This window comes from Sturnus vulgaris, chromosome 3 (genome assembly GCF_052056855.1).
Source record: "Sturnus vulgaris isolate bStuVul1 chromosome 3, bStuVul1.hap1, whole genome shotgun sequence".
In the NCBI taxonomy this organism is placed as follows: Eukaryota; Metazoa; Chordata; class Aves; order Passeriformes; family Sturnidae; genus Sturnus; species Sturnus vulgaris.
This window is the reverse complement of record NC_142245.1, coordinates 102,987,361-103,002,926: the sequence shown is the minus strand read 5'-3', so window position 1 is coordinate 103,002,926 and position 15,566 is coordinate 102,987,361. Positions and strand designations below refer to the sequence as shown.

At 38.2% G+C, this 15,566-nt stretch overlaps 1 long non-coding RNA gene across 1 annotated transcript in view; it reads left to right on the top strand.

Moving 5' to 3' along the window:
• Nucleotides 1–8,350: 8,350 nt before the first annotated feature.
• The window catches only part of LOC148224510 (uncharacterized), a 29,001-nt gene continuing 21,785 nt past the window's right edge, over nt 8,351–15,566 (top strand). Inside the window, exon 1 of the long non-coding RNA XR_015802914.1 lies at nt 8,351–8,392. This is a non-coding gene — a long non-coding RNA (uncharacterized LOC148224510). The remainder of the gene's footprint in view (nt 8,393–15,566) is intronic.

The following is a 15,566-nucleotide window of genomic DNA, read 5'->3' as shown; positions in this document are numbered from 1 at the left end:
ATCAGTTGAGTAGACATGCCAGCTGAGTTGTGTGCAAGGGAAGTTGATTTTACTCTTAAACTAAGGATAGAGTCAATTGTGGAAATAATTTTGTACTCCATGATCACATCGAATTTGCCCATGATTTTTTATTAAACATTGGATCTAGTAAAACTGTTTCCCAGTATTCTAAAACAATCCTCATGGCATTTTTCTGGAGGAAATAATGGGACTCTTCAGAATACCAATTTGAGTAAACTCTGCCTGTTTAGAAATCTGAGATATCCTAAAAGTGAACAGTAAGAATTTTCTCCACTACCTTAAAATATAAACTGGAGACATCTGCACCTGAGGTAGTCATTCTCTTTGAGCTTGTCATTAGAGAAATGTAAGGGCAAGACTCATCTGGTCTAGTGTATACTGAAATTAAATTCATTAAGTGTGCCAATTGTTTTCCCCAGTAACTATGAAGGGAGTGAGGATGACTAGCTGACACATAAATGTCTATATCCTAGATAACTAAAATTAGTTGCTATGTCTCCCACACTACAGATCTCAAAGAATTACTCTTGTACTCATGGAACAAAAAGAACCCAATTTTTAGGTCATTTCTAAAATGAGGGGGAAAATCATGTGTACACATAGTACTTGAAGCTATAATAGGAGAACAGTTGGAATTGAATGGGAGCAAAGCTGGACAGACAGAAAGAAACATTGGTTAAAAATTTAGGATGAAATTAGATTTGTAACAATATTTCTCAAGGTCATATTCTGTGCCTGATTTTATTCATTTTATATTAAAAAAATTTGTGCACATGATTAAGTGACTAACAGGGCCTCTCTATGAAAACCACACTGTACTGCAGGAAATCTGTGTCACATGAGCCAACTCAGTTCACTAAGGCACTTCCATCACTGAGAACAGGAGTAAAGTCCAGGAGCTGGACTTTGATGATCCTTGTGGGTCCCTTCCAGTTCCAGATATTCTGAGTTAATGTCCAACCATCACCACTGTCATTTCTATTAGTCACCCCAGAAGACCCAGAGAAGAACAAGTAGGGGATGTAATTTTATCATCAAAAGTAACATTCTAAATAGAATTTTCTATAAAATAAGTTTTCATCATCTTGAAATAGCAGAAGGCAAGAAAGACCTGAATATCCTTATTCTGTCAAATAGTGTCATGTGACTCTAAGCAGGCAAAAATAATCCTAGTATGCTTCAGGCAAAGTGATAGAAATAGAGATGTGTTGATGCCATTATATAAGGTGCTAGAAAATTCTCCTCTGAAATACTGGATCCAGTCCATGCTCAAAGGCTGTGAATTTAAACTAGAACAAACTTGGAGAATAACCTCTATACATATCTGTAAAATAAAAGTGGAGATAATATATATGAAATATCATAAATATCTGTAAGCACACATGGTGAAAACCACCAGAGAGAAAAAAAAAGAGCTATTAAGTTATTAGATACTGTTGGCACAGTAGCAAAATGGTGTAAAGCAGTAATAAATACTTTTAAACTGCAAGTTAGGAGATTTCTAATATCAGGAACAGCTTTCAACCAGAAGCAGGAGGGTGAGAAATCTTAGCCAATTTTATAATGAGTCTTGCAGAATTCATAAACCGGTTTCAGTTGCCTATAACAACAGGGAGCAGGACTTTATGACCCACTAAGTTTTTCCAGCCTTATGCCCAAAGATGCAGAAGGCACTGGTAAAAGAAATTCTGCTTGTTCATTTAAATGGGAAGTTTTCACAAAACGTTTATTGGTTGGACACTGGTAACATGTTTACTTTCATGGTATTAGATAAATGCACTCATTGGTCACTGTTATTTTGAAAATCTCTTATTATACTTCAGCATTCTTTTTAATTGCACCAGTAAAATTAGTTGTTTTCATTTATAGTTGGGCTATAAGTGGCTTGGGTGTCAGGTGTGCTTCTTATTATTCATATATGTATTCATAATAAGAGAAAAGAGAAAGGAGAGCTGCTTAAGTTATTTGTTCTTTATTTTTCTTGCCTTTTGGCTTTTCCTATGTTGCTGTTTGTTGAAACACAATTTTATTCACTGCATGATAATGTTACACCTTTGTTCCTGAGAAAAGTAGAACTCAAGCCCTCCAAAGCTGAATAAGGTACATTTATAAGTATTAAACATTTGCAGTATGCCATGTAATTGATTCTGTTTGCTTTGTTTAAGGTAATTTTTTGTCAATGTTGTATTGCTTATTTAGGTTTAATGAGTAATTAAGTTAATTTTTATAAAAATTAGTAAAATCAGGAAACTCATGTAACTTATTTATCTCTATAGAAGTCATTTTAACAGTCTCTTCAAAAAAACATAAGCAAAAATTCTTTCATTGCTACTGTCAGACAATACGTTTTCCAGGTCTGGTTACAGGTGTTAAGAGTAACATCCATGAAGTCTTATCAATTATTTCAATATGAATGAAAATAATAGAATAATAACAATATAATAGTAATTAGTGATATCGATTAGCACCATCTTATTTATATCACTACCTCCGACTCTGATTTTCTCTTTCTTTTTCTTTCCCATTTTCTTTTGTTTCCTTAAGTGTATTCCAAATTCAGTTTATACAGACCTGGCTTGGGGTTACAGAAATTAAATGATGAAAAAGCTGAAATCAGTGGAACAAACATGAATTTCATTTATATTCATCTCATTGAGGACAAGGTCCTACACAAATAATAAAATTATTCTAGTAGTGATATAGAAGACTGGGCTAACAGTATGGCTGAAGATGGAGTATGGCACTAACTAAAATTAGGATTTTAGTAAGCAATATTGTTTCTATGTTTGAGCAGAAAAACATCACAAGCAACATCTGCTTTCTCAGATAACTCCTATCATTCTTTCTCTGAAAGAATAAAGGGTACTGAAGATTTAGAAGCTGTGGAAAAAGCAAAAATATATTAGGTCACCAGGCCTAAATCCCAGATTAAGTCAACCACTGCCCCTAGAAGAGAACCCTGAATTCCCAGCTCTCAAGAGCAATGCCAGCCACTGGGAAGTATCATTTCTTCAGAGTTGATTTAAAGGAAAGTAACCAAGAAAAAGAACCCAAGATTCCAAATTTCAGAAAGAAAATCTTTACTTTGTCTTCTAATTCTGAGGAAGTGTGCTGCAATTTTTTAGCACATTTCTAATTCTATTTCTTAGCCAGTGAATGTCATAATACTTTAATGCTGTTTGATTTTTAGTGAATAAAAAAGGGGCAACTATTGCAAAAGGATGAGTACTTTTTCCATTACAGGATACCAAATTGCTTTGTACCAGTGTGCTAAAGTGTACATAAAATCTGCAAGCCATCATTAAGAGTGTGTGCAGATGTGTACTGCTCAAACAGGTATGCCCATAAAAAAGTTTGCCATTTACTCACATGCAGCTGGTCATTACTGCATCTTTGGCAGAATTTATTACCCCCACTTAAATTTGCTTACAGAGATGCTCACATGAGCATTTTGTATCTTCTGAAGTAAGTAAGCTGAAATATTTTGGCTAATGGATCTTGGCAGATTCAGCTCATTAGTACTTAAGCAGAACAGGCACCAGACACATATGAGCAATAACTGTATCCAGATTAGAAAGAAATAACCTGGTTGTTGTTTCCAAGCAATATATCTTAACAGCACATTGTCACAGAGTTTAATTCTTCACCAAATTTGAAGAACAAATTTGGAAATTACAAATAAGATGAGGCCTGAAAGAGGCCTTAATAGGCCACCTCATCCCTTTCTATCTCCATATTTCTATGTAATCCCTGACAATTCTCAGCCAACTTGTTTTTCAATAACCTTCAGTGATGGAAACTTCACTGCCCAGTCAATGCATTCCAGTGCTGCACTAACCTTTCTGTTAGAAGGTTTTTCCTGTCATCTGATCTAATCTCCCTTGTGCAAATTAGAAACCCTTGCTGTAATCACAATACATTATTCAGCTGGTCCACATCCCTCCTGAACTGTGCACAAAATCAGACATTAATGCTCCAGCTGACACCTTACCAGTGCCAAATACAGCAAATATTTCAGCTGAATTAGAGATAACTCTCCTATTTACTTTTTTTTTCCAGAGAGGCATAACATTCTTGACTCTTGGCCAGCTTGTGAGCCACAGTAACTCTCAGATCTTCTTGTTTAGCCAGACATTTTTTAGTAAGTTTTTACTTACAGAGAAGAATTCTCTGTGTGTCGTTTTAGAACCATGTCTGTTTTCTCTGTGGAGGTTTTGAAACATTGTGATCAGCTTGACCTAAGGATACAGTCTGAAATGAGCCAGGGACTTGACAGGTGACATCCTTAAAACCCTCTCAACTTGAAAAATTCTACAATTCTCTGACTTACTGAGATAATTTTGAACTTGGGTTCTATTCTATTATGTACTCAAAGGTTGTCCATCTTGTGTCATTTACAACTTTAATAAAATGATGATATACTTGCCTTTTGATTATCACAGAAGACTTTACACAGTTTTTAATCCAGGACAGACTCTTTATTACAAAATTGGATATATTCTTCCAGATTGACTATGATCCACTGCTGAAATACTCATGAAGTGTGGTAACTGCCATGTAACAGCAGCAATTTTCCCTGCTCAACACAAGTTAGCCATAAGCACATGAAGTCTGAAACGCTCCCAATGACACCACATGTTAACCAGTGGATTCTTCAGCATAGATCTCTGCTCTTCCCAGACTTTTATCCTCTCCCAGAAAATCTAACAGAAATACAATCCAAGTCCAGGTCTTTCACCGTCCTTCCCAGAGACATATGATGTCACATCTCTTCAGTATTATTCCCAGCAAAATTACAAGTTGCTACATGGATGAACATCAGCATGGAGGGGCAGATGAGCCTCAGCAAATTCTTCATACCATCTTGGATTAAGACTACTGTCAGGGTATACAGCCCATGGAATGTCAAAGCCAGTACTCACATGCATCACCTCCACTCTCTTAGGACACAACTGCTAAATAATTCTGTCTTTCATATCATCTTTACAGTTCTGCACTGCAGATCACAGCCTCTTGCTTCTTTACTACTACACAAACCATGTGCTCTCAGTACCACCATGCTGGTATTATGGAGGTAGATTCTGCCTTAAACAGAGAACATCAGACTCTGAAGAGCAGCAAGCTGTAGCCTACTTCTTTTCCATTCCCTGTAGCTTCCTATGGGACCACGCTTCTTCTAATTTGATCTGACAGCCAGTGATTGCAATTAAAGCCATCCAGACTCATGTACTGCAACTCTTGTTCTCTAAATCTCCTTGTGGAAACAATGAATAAAGTCTTGCAGCTATGAACAGTAGCCAGGTTTTTTTTCATGACTCAGCTGCCAGAGATTCATGCAAGCTCACCAGCTCCTAGGTTTCACACCAAAATGATGGCCATGGTTCTCAAAGTGGATAATTTCTTTGCTCTTGTACCTCAGTAGCAGAGTTCTGCGAATAAGAAAGTGATTTCTTTGACATCTCTTGTTTGGCTGGGATATGAAGAGCTGAAAATGCATCCGAGACTTCATTTCTTAACAGCTTTTACTTGACATAAGAAGTAGGTAATGAATTTTCTCTTACCCAAAAGTCCATTTTTCCAGTTTAAACATGGTCTCTAAAAACGGAAGTAATCATTTCAAGATTGTTATTTGTTTAGGTGTCAGAGTAATGAAAGACAACTCAACTATATGAATATATAGATACACAGTTGTAAAACACAGAAACAGTAATTTTATGAAAAAGGGTGGAGAAGACAGAATTTTACAGCTTCGTCACTGTGCATAAATCCAGTCCAAAGGTCCACAGACAAATTAAGAGAAGAAACAATAGTTTTGAACTGTGCCAGTGTGGCTTTGTAGCTGCTGTTCAGGTGATGTCAGGGATGGCTGTGATACTGGACTAACAAAGAGGTACCAAGAGTGTATAAAAATGGCAGAATGGGGACCTCCTTGTACATGTAGTTTTTTCTAGAGGGATTGAGGTCTGTTCAGACAGCTTGTAGCTTTCAGGGAACACTTTAATTTCTGTTTCTACCATCTAAAACATTCTCTTGAAAGATCCCTAAGACACCAAAAAGGACAATCCACTTCTCTCTTTCCTGCACTCTCATTAGATAATTTAATCTGGAAAAGGTGATGTGATGCTACAGTTGTCTTCTTTTCTTTGCATCTTCTTTCCATTAGCTGAAATGACTTTACAAATGACATGAGATTGTCTTCACTGAGATTTGCTTAGGAAGTTGAATGTAGGAAGCAGAATTTGAAGATTATTATCTTTAAAATTTGAAGATTTAAATCTTTTGGGAATTATATAATTACCTGTTATTTCCATAAATTATAATTTGGGACATTTTGAGACAAGTGTTCTCAAGAAAATTTGTGAAACTACTCTAAAACTTAGTAAAATTCAACTATCTGAGCATGCAGAACAATGTGTTTATTTGCTGGGGTGGAAAAAACCCAAACTACTCTTGGCACTAGAAGGTTTTAAATTCTTGTTTTTCCTCCCTCCCTTACTAAATCCTGGATTAGTCTGTATGCATTTTTATCTAAGCTGAGTGACAGCATTGTAAACCTAACCTCATCAGCATGCTGTAAATGGTTTGAATTAATTAATTTCCTCTGGAAATCTGTTGTATCCTGCATTTCACTTTAACCCCCTATGAAGAAGGCCCAAAGTGGAAGTATCAGTTAGCACCATAAGCACAGCTCAGTGACAACTTTGTTGTTAATGAAAAATGGTTACTGTTCCACACGGAAGCCCATTGATGTTGATACGGCCAATGCTCCTGTGAGCAAACATCTGGTCTGTGTTAGATGCTAATTCCAATTCTCAGTCAATATTTTTGGACACTGCTATTGTTGGTAATTTATTGATATTACCTGGGCATTCTGCAAAGCTGTTTTGATGTACATAAAGCACATTTATTTCATAATAATTTATTAATATTACTTCAACTTATATTGTCATGTTGGTTGGGTTTGTAAAGACACACATCATTAATACCTACACTCTTGTTTAAGCCACATTTGGTTCTCTTAAATGTTCCCATTTGAAGAACACTACCACTGTTCATTTGTGTGCTCTGTGCTCAGATCTGCCAAGATGTGGTAATAGAAGTACGTGTAAAGAAGACTTCTCTACATCCAAAATAACATTATAAAATCAGTAATCCACATCATAGGAATAAGGGGACTGAAGAAAAGAAATATCCACGCTGTTGAAGTTTAAATACTTGCCCATCAGGCCTGCATTTGGAAGGTAGTTGCAATAACTGGTTGCTGACTATTGCTGATTGTTCTGATAGATTTTTTTTCTATAAAATAGCAAAATACATTTTATATTTATTTGATAGTAAGGAAGGAGCTGCCATCTACCAGACATTTGTAAGTAAAACTATGCTGGAACCCATGATGGTAATATTACAAATTATAAAAGCTAATAAGAAGGTTCTGGCAGTTCAAACAATAGTGAACTTAATTGATTAAACTGAAGAATTGCACTTCTTTTAGATCAAGAACAACAAGGGAAGAAAGAACTCGGTTAAGAGTAATTACACTAGTACAATTTTCCATCTTTGGACATTTGGATTTTAGTGGATCAGGAGACAAAAAACTCATGTAGCCAGATAAGTGGAGGCGAGAATGGGAGCAAGAGTCAGGGAGTGGGGGGGCAGAGAAAATCAAGAGGGGATCTATTAAATGAGGGGCAAAGTAAGAAACTGAACTGTGAGGGGAGGAAGGAGTAGGACCTGGCTTGAATCCCAGATCAGGCTGGGAACCAGGTGAGAGAAGACTTCCAAACCGGGTTGAGGTTAAGCAAAGTCTTTGTGAACAGAAGGCAAGAACCAATGTACTCTGACCCTGAGAATGGCTGGGTAAAGGGATTTAAAAGAGGTGCACTAAGGAGAAATAATTTATACTGGTGCCACTGAGAAGAGGGTAAATTGGGGAGGAGGGTGGGGGGAAATAAAAAATTCTTTTTAAAAAGCCTTAATTATTTCTTCCCTAATTTCAGAGGTCATTAGTTTGTATCTTTAGTATTTTATTGTGGGGGGATAGTGGTGATATATGCACTGTAAATCTAGCTCATCAGAAGGGGGGCTGTGGTTTGAAACACATTGTTAAGCAAGGAGGAGATCTTGAACATCCTCTTTTATAAAGAATCCTTGGTTGCTATGGAGGCAGTTTCAAAAGTCCTTTGTTACAACGTGTTTTCTGCTAATAAAAAAAAAAAAAAAAAAGAAAAAAGGTCATACATTTTTGGCTCAAAGTCGATAACCCCAGAATTTAAAAAAAAATATCACTGAAGGGGTGGAGAATCAGAAAGTCAGGCAAAAGCATGCTGCCCATAGGGAAAAGACAGTCTGTAACTATGGAAAGAGGAGACAGGTAGGAAACAAAATGTACATTTTAAGAATAGTTTTCACTTTTTACTGGTTATCTATTTGCAGAATGAGAACAAGCTTCATGGAGAGGGGAATGTCAAGCCTGCTCTTGCAGTCAGAAAATCAGACCTACGCAAACTAAGGATGAACTAAAAGCTTCAGAAAAATCCACCTATCTGTTCCAGAGGGCATCTTTCTTACACTGCTCAGAACTGCTCAGTCTGAGCAGTTTTCAAGCAAAGAGAAACCTGCAGTTCATCCCAGGGTGTTTCTCTTTTCTTACTCCACAATACCAAGGGGCTGTGTTTAGCATTACTCTACAGTTCAGGCTCCTGTGGCTTGAAGAAAAGAGAGGGGAAGGTGTGGGCTTGCTTTTTAAACTTCTTTTTAATGAGTTAGAAACCCCTGGTCGTGTCACGAGTGAAAAATCTGCTCTGTCAGCTCTATGCTGGAGAAGCTGCATTGCTTCTGGGGAGCACGGCTGTCAGAGGGGACCCTGCAGAGCCAGGGAGCTCTTGCTGCAGGGCAGGGACAGCAGAGCAGGGATGGCATCCTCCAAGGCAGCCAGAGCCCATCCGAGCCCTGCTCTGCTGGGAGTGCTCCAGCCACGCCGTGTGCTTGCATCTGAGGCTGGGGAGGAGGGGCACACACTGCTGTGAGAGGGGCCCATGTGGGTGGACTGGGGCTGGAAAGCATATGTGAAAAGCAGATGTGGTGTGTGTTCCTGAGCAGAGCAGAGTGTGACAGCAGGGGCTTGGGAAAGAAGTCTCAGTAATGACTGTGTTAAGATATTTTAATAAAGAAGTTACCTAGTGTAAATAAATCCATATGTTTTGTAATCCATAGTCCCATTCTGCTTCAGCATCTGGCAATGTGGGGATTTAGCTGTGATAGAATTAATAGTATAGCTTCCTATGATATTTAATGGGGAGTGGAAAGCAATTAATGACTTTATTTTAAATGACAGTTGCAAGAATAGTCTTCATTAAGGAAAACTCACAATTAAAGGAGTTGCTAAAAACCAGGAAGAATTAAACTAAACAAGAACAACTTGGAAGAGGGATCCACATGCATAAGTAGTTTTCTATTATAACTAGGAAGGCTCAAAACTTGTCATGGAAGTGATTTGGGGAAGAAAAGAAACATTTTGGCTAGATTTTGTTTTCTGTGCTAAAAGTACCCATTTTATCTGACTTTTATTTAGTTTTGCCAATCTTTTTCTACCCTTTCCCACAACCGAGAAGCAACTTTGTCAAAAAAGAGCAAGGAATGGACATGGAACAGGTGGTGTGGGGGCTTTTTGCTAGAAAATACTGACAAAAAGTGTTTCTAATTTGCTTGTTTTGCCAGTGAACTTTTTCAGGAGAAATAAATAACCAGCTATGTCCTCAGTCTCTATGGATATATTAGGTCAAGTAGCTTGTACACAGAGTTCCTGTTTGCCTCTAGTTGTAACCCTATAAAACCACAGAATCATAAAATGTTAAGGGGTTGGAATGGATCTTAAAGATTGGCTGAATTTTTATTTCAAGAAAACAAGGCACAACTTCTAGGGGAGCATTGTCAAGCTATTGGTTTTTTGTTGGTTTGGGGTTTTTTTTAAGTAGAAGTAGATAGTTCTTTAAAAAACTTACTGAAGAGACCCACTGGAAAGAAAACTAAAAATTATCCTTTTTAATCATTAGGAGTCTGGCCATGAATACTCAACTCTGCTCTTTCGCCCTGATTTTTTCTTTCTCTGGAATTGTGGTCAGTATTATTAATCATTTTCTTAAGGCTGACCACATCTTAGATTATGTGGGATGTTCTGAGATTGTTTTGAAAGCATGCAAGTTCATAAGGAGAGTGACATTTGCAGTAATACTCCAGCACACTCAAGGAAGCCTGTGACCCCTCTTCAAAAGGGATGGGACACTGCCAAAGGAATTTAAATAATGTTGTCCAGAAGGCTTGTTATTATTTCTGCAGTTATCTGAATGTCCTAATTGGTGAAAGTATTCTGCAATTTTCAGTGTTTGTTCACAATTTCACACATCTCTGAGTCTCCTAAGGGAGCAAAACATCGACAAATTTAATACAAAGTAAAAATGTGAAACAGGAATATTCATAGCTTGCTAATCATCACCTATCCAGGTGTGTTCTGGGTAATTACAGTTGCCTCAGGGCCACAGAGTTGCTCAGCTATTTCCTACTGGTTTTACTCCTTCAGGAAAAGGAGTGTCAGGACCTTCCTCTCCCCACTGGCTGGTTTGTAGGAGGATGGGTTTAGGGAAATGACAGAGTGAAATGTTACCTTGTTTTCATAGGTTTGCTGCCAGTAGCTAGCCCTAGGGGAGACAGGCATATTGGTAGTTAGAGCTTTGCCATGGCAGAGATTTCTGAATTTCAAGAAAAGTGCTTGTTCTTCCCTGAGCCAGGCACCCCAGAGGCTTCAGTGGATACAAAACAAATGTGCTACATGCTGCTACAAATTTTTGCATTCATGCTAGCTTGAACTTCCCCTGAAAAAAATGCAGTCCTACAAGATTTCTAAAAAACAAATTGTTCCTGTCCCACTGCAGACGGGAATAGGGAGGGAGGGCTCCCTGTGTTCCTGTGGAGATGCTGAAGGCTCGGCTCAGCTCTGCGTGCTCGGTGTCTGCTGGCGTGGACCAGAGCACCCAAGGGCTCCCAGGAGCAGATCCAGACGGATCCAGGCAGCCAAGGCGCCCCAGTGGACACTGTCCTGTTGGGAGATCAGTGTGGCAGAAGCTGCCATATGCCTCCCTGCTCCAACAAATCCCCTCCACTCCCCTGACACACAAACCCTTTTCCCAACCAACCTGCAGAGCAGGAAAGCATCTGCCTTTGGGATGACTCCTGGAATGAAACCTGGTCTCTCGGTGTCTTGCTGTATGCACAGGAGTCTGCAAGCTGGTCTTGCTGTCAATTCATTTATGCTGTTCACTTTCTGTTCTTGTGAGTCCTGATGATCTCCTGATTTGGCTTCAGAAATAGTGATGTGTGGTGAGAACACATTCAGCTTCTCCCAAGATGCAGAATTTTGGCCAGAACTAGAGAAGTTGCTCTGATGTCCCTGGAAGATTGCATTCTCTCCAGTGGTTAATTTATATGGGAAAATTTGTGCAGCCTGTTTACACACTCAGATCACCAGATCTGTCTGAGTATTGTAATCTCTGAATCATACAGGCAAGGATGTGTCTGTGCTTATTTTTCACCTCTTTGTGGCACGGTACATGGTCCCCTAAGATCATTTACAGGGTTTAATGAGTCCCAGCACCTCCTCAGCCACTGTCAGTCTCCACTCAGTCTCCACTTTCTGTGCCATTTCGTCGTTGCAGCTGTTCAGTAACTTCGTATGGTGGTGGAGAGGGAGGTGCATATATAGAATAAAACCTTCCTAACGAAACCATCTCATGCATGGCTTCCTATAGTTCATAGAACCATAGAATCATAGAATGCTTTGGGGTAGGAAGGGACCTTAAAGATCATCTAATTCCAACCTCCCTGACACAAGGGATGCCAATAGTTTTTGTGGTTTGACCTTGCTGACATAGATGGTACTTTCCAGTCCTGGCATAATAAAAGTAGAAAAACAAGGCCAAAATTGGAATATTAGTAAGTATAGCATATATTACTAGTATATAGTATATATTATTAGTATTTTAAGACACTGCCAGTCCAAGAGGATTCCTCTCACCTGGGATCCGCTGAGGTCACTGCAGTCACTGTTATCTCATTCATCACTGACAGCAGATGAAGCAACAATTGGCCATGCTCTTAATTTAGTCATCTCAGTAAGATTTTTGAATAAACATTTCTCTGTATGCTGCTTCTTCTAGGCCTTTAATGAATAACCTCTCATTCTTTTAAGAAGTTGATAAGTACACCAATGTCATATCTAGCCCTGCTAGATGGAAATAAGCCATGTTCCTCAAATACAATTGTTGCAGTAATACCAGAATGTCTATTATTTTTTATGTGAACAGATTTATCTGAAGAGAATGAAAAGATACTTTCCATTGTTTCTTTATCTCACTGCAGTGGGAAAAAAGAGACATCAAATTTGCTCCTTGTATGCTTCTGGTTCTTTTGCACAAATATATTTTCCTAGAACTTTTTTACTATTATGCCCTAGGGAGGAGTGTTAGCAGAATCTAAATATTTGTATGTTTATTGTTCTCTGCACATGTATTTTCCATTAACATCAATGGAATTTAACGTGTACATAGGGAAGGGAAAACAAACAGTTAACGATTTAACTGAGGGAAAGGGAAACATAGGGCCCCCAGAAATCCAGTTTGCTGTAGGGGGAGAGGGGGAATTTATATTCCTGAATTAATTATATCTAATAGTAATGGAAAAGACCTGATGGGCTTGGATCATTTCCCTCTGCCCTCTGCAGGAAAGGGATTGTATCTGTGTTTGCCTCTCACTCTTTGTACATTATCTACTTTTGGAGACCTTCAGTGACAGTGAATCAAATGCCTTCAGAGCCTTTTCATTGGCAACTAATTACCATGACTGTCAAGAAATGTTTTCCTGATGTGGAACTTTAGAAAGAGAATTGCTTCCTCAGCTTGGAGAATACACAGCAAGTTATTTGTGTAGTTAACTGTGACAGAGAAAGCAAAGAATAGGACTAAATGATCATAGAATATCACAAATGGGAATGGTCCCATAAGCATCATCAGGATGCTCCCAGAAGAAGAAGTACCTCCTTTCAGGTCAGCCAATTTCAGAGTGGCCACAATGAGGAACTCTGAAACATTACAAAAAACACAGCTTTACTTTAATTTATGTCCCTGTGAAAGGAGATCAAAAATAAAGTCCATCTCATAGTGAAAAAATATATGTTGCAAAGTTCATTGTCTCCAAAAATCCCAAATAAGCAAAGAAATGATTTGTAGAGTCACAGCAAGTTCAGTGTTGGTGTAAGCAGTGGAACAACCAAATCTGAGATACTTAAAGATGTTTGTCTATGTTGTTCCATAGACAAAAAATTAGATGCCAGAACAGCACAGCAGTACTTTTCCCTCCGTTCCAGCCCTTCTAACATTTCATTTGGCGACCCCTGATGTCCCATTTAAACCAGTGGCAAGATACTTGAGCAGCTGGAGCACTGCAGCTGCTGGTGCCTTCCCAGCACTGTATCAGTGATGTTATCAGTGCAACCAAGCATCAAATGGGCACCAACACATGGCATTGGGAAACTGGACACTCAGATGCAGATGACAGAATCTCAAGTGACCATGGAAAAGATATTCCTTCTCACAGAACATCTGAAAATATTTGTTAGTCTATTAATTGTGAAGGCCTTTCAGAGCAATGAACTGTTCTGTCTGGAGGCAGGCATTCCCAGAAAAGCAGAGGTGGAGGAGGTGCATATGTCACTACCTCCACCTTTGGGAGGGGTTGTATCTTTTAGAGACAATATTCTTCCTCTGCTTCAGCAGTGGTTACTCAGGAATGTATTTTGAGCTGTGGTAAAAAACAAGGCAAGATTTCCCCTCTGCAAATTTAGCTAAGCTAATAATATCTTAGAATTTCACTACAGTGCCCAGCCAGTCTATTTTTCCCATTTAATTAAACTACCAATAACAACGTTAGGGGAACTTACAGGAAATAGGTAACTGTCTCATTTCTGGAACAGCAGCTGACCTATATACTCAGAGGAATAAGAAAGTTTTGATGTCAGGTTAGGAACAGAGAAGTACATTTGACTGTCTAAGCTCAGAAGGGCAGATAAAGTTGAAGAAGAGCCTTGGTGAATTAATTCCATTAGGGATAGTCATGATGTGATAGTGACACTTTTATTAAAGGGTGAAAAGTAATGTTTTACTTTGGAAATATAATTTTCCCTGATATTTTAACTGCTATATCTCGGGGATGATCATTATCCTTTATTCACGTCTTAAATTCATTATTATTTTTTCACAATGGAACCTATTGAGGTTTTCATGGTATATTTCTAAATTGTTCTTGAAGGAATGAAGCAGAATATAGTCATTCAGAACAAATGAGAACTGATAATTAAGAAGAAATACTTCAGTAATTACAAGGTGGTTCAATTAAAGTAATAAAGAGAACCAGTTGTGATTGATCCATTCAAAGTCATAGCTTATTTTTACAAATTGGATTTGATTTCTGGCTAGCTGGGAATAGGCAAGTGATCTCAAGGCTGCAAGAACCAGATAAAGAATCTGAATAATGAATTTCTTGCATTCAACCTTTGCTTATTTTCAAGGGAGAGTTGTTGTTAATGTAACAACTTTGCACCACTGATTCCACTAAGATTTCAACAGCTTTTTTTTAATGGGATCTGGAGTTGTTTTTATTTCCACTGAGTAATTTTATTGCCTATCAGTCAGACTCTATGCATAAACATATGCAGTGAAGCAAACAAAAATCTCACAAAGATGGAAGCATGAGGAGGCAAAGGAAAAGAATTCCCTCCTAGTTCTGTACTTGGAGAACAGTTACAAGTAAGACTGATGGACATAGGCAAGCTGCTCTCAGAATTGCAGAGCCTGGATTAATACAAAGCATGGGATATTGATTATCTCATTAATGATCCAACAATTTCATAGAGTTTTTGTTCATAGATTTCATGTACAGATTTCTACACCTAAGGAACAATTTGAATAGAAGAATCTCAGAATGATACAAACTAGGCATTACACCACCTCATTTGTTAAATTAAGGCCTAGATTTTAATTTCCTAATTTTAGATTTTTAATTTTCTTAATTAAGATCTAGATTTTCTCCCTTCTTTATATGACCACTGAGAAGTCACAGAGCTCAGAAAGGCAGTGAGAAACCTCATATACTGAGTAAGAAGATACTTAGAATCCCCAATTTCTGAAACTGCAGCCTGCCTTGACATCCTTAGGCCAGCCCCAAGAGACCTCTTGGTGTATCTGAATCCAAAGTCAAGGATTCCCTCCATAAAAATACCAAGTATCATCCCACATAATTGATCACAGATACTTGATTTAAACATCAGCAGAGTAGGTGTTGCTACCCAGTTTTTCTGTAACAAAAAGGTGACTGCAGTATTCAGACCAGAGCAAGAGCCAGAACCTCTTCTTCTCTGTCTGATAAAATTTTATTAATTTATAATTTCAACCTCACTAGTCAGTTTCCTTCTGGAAAGAAACAGTTCTTCTAACACTTTA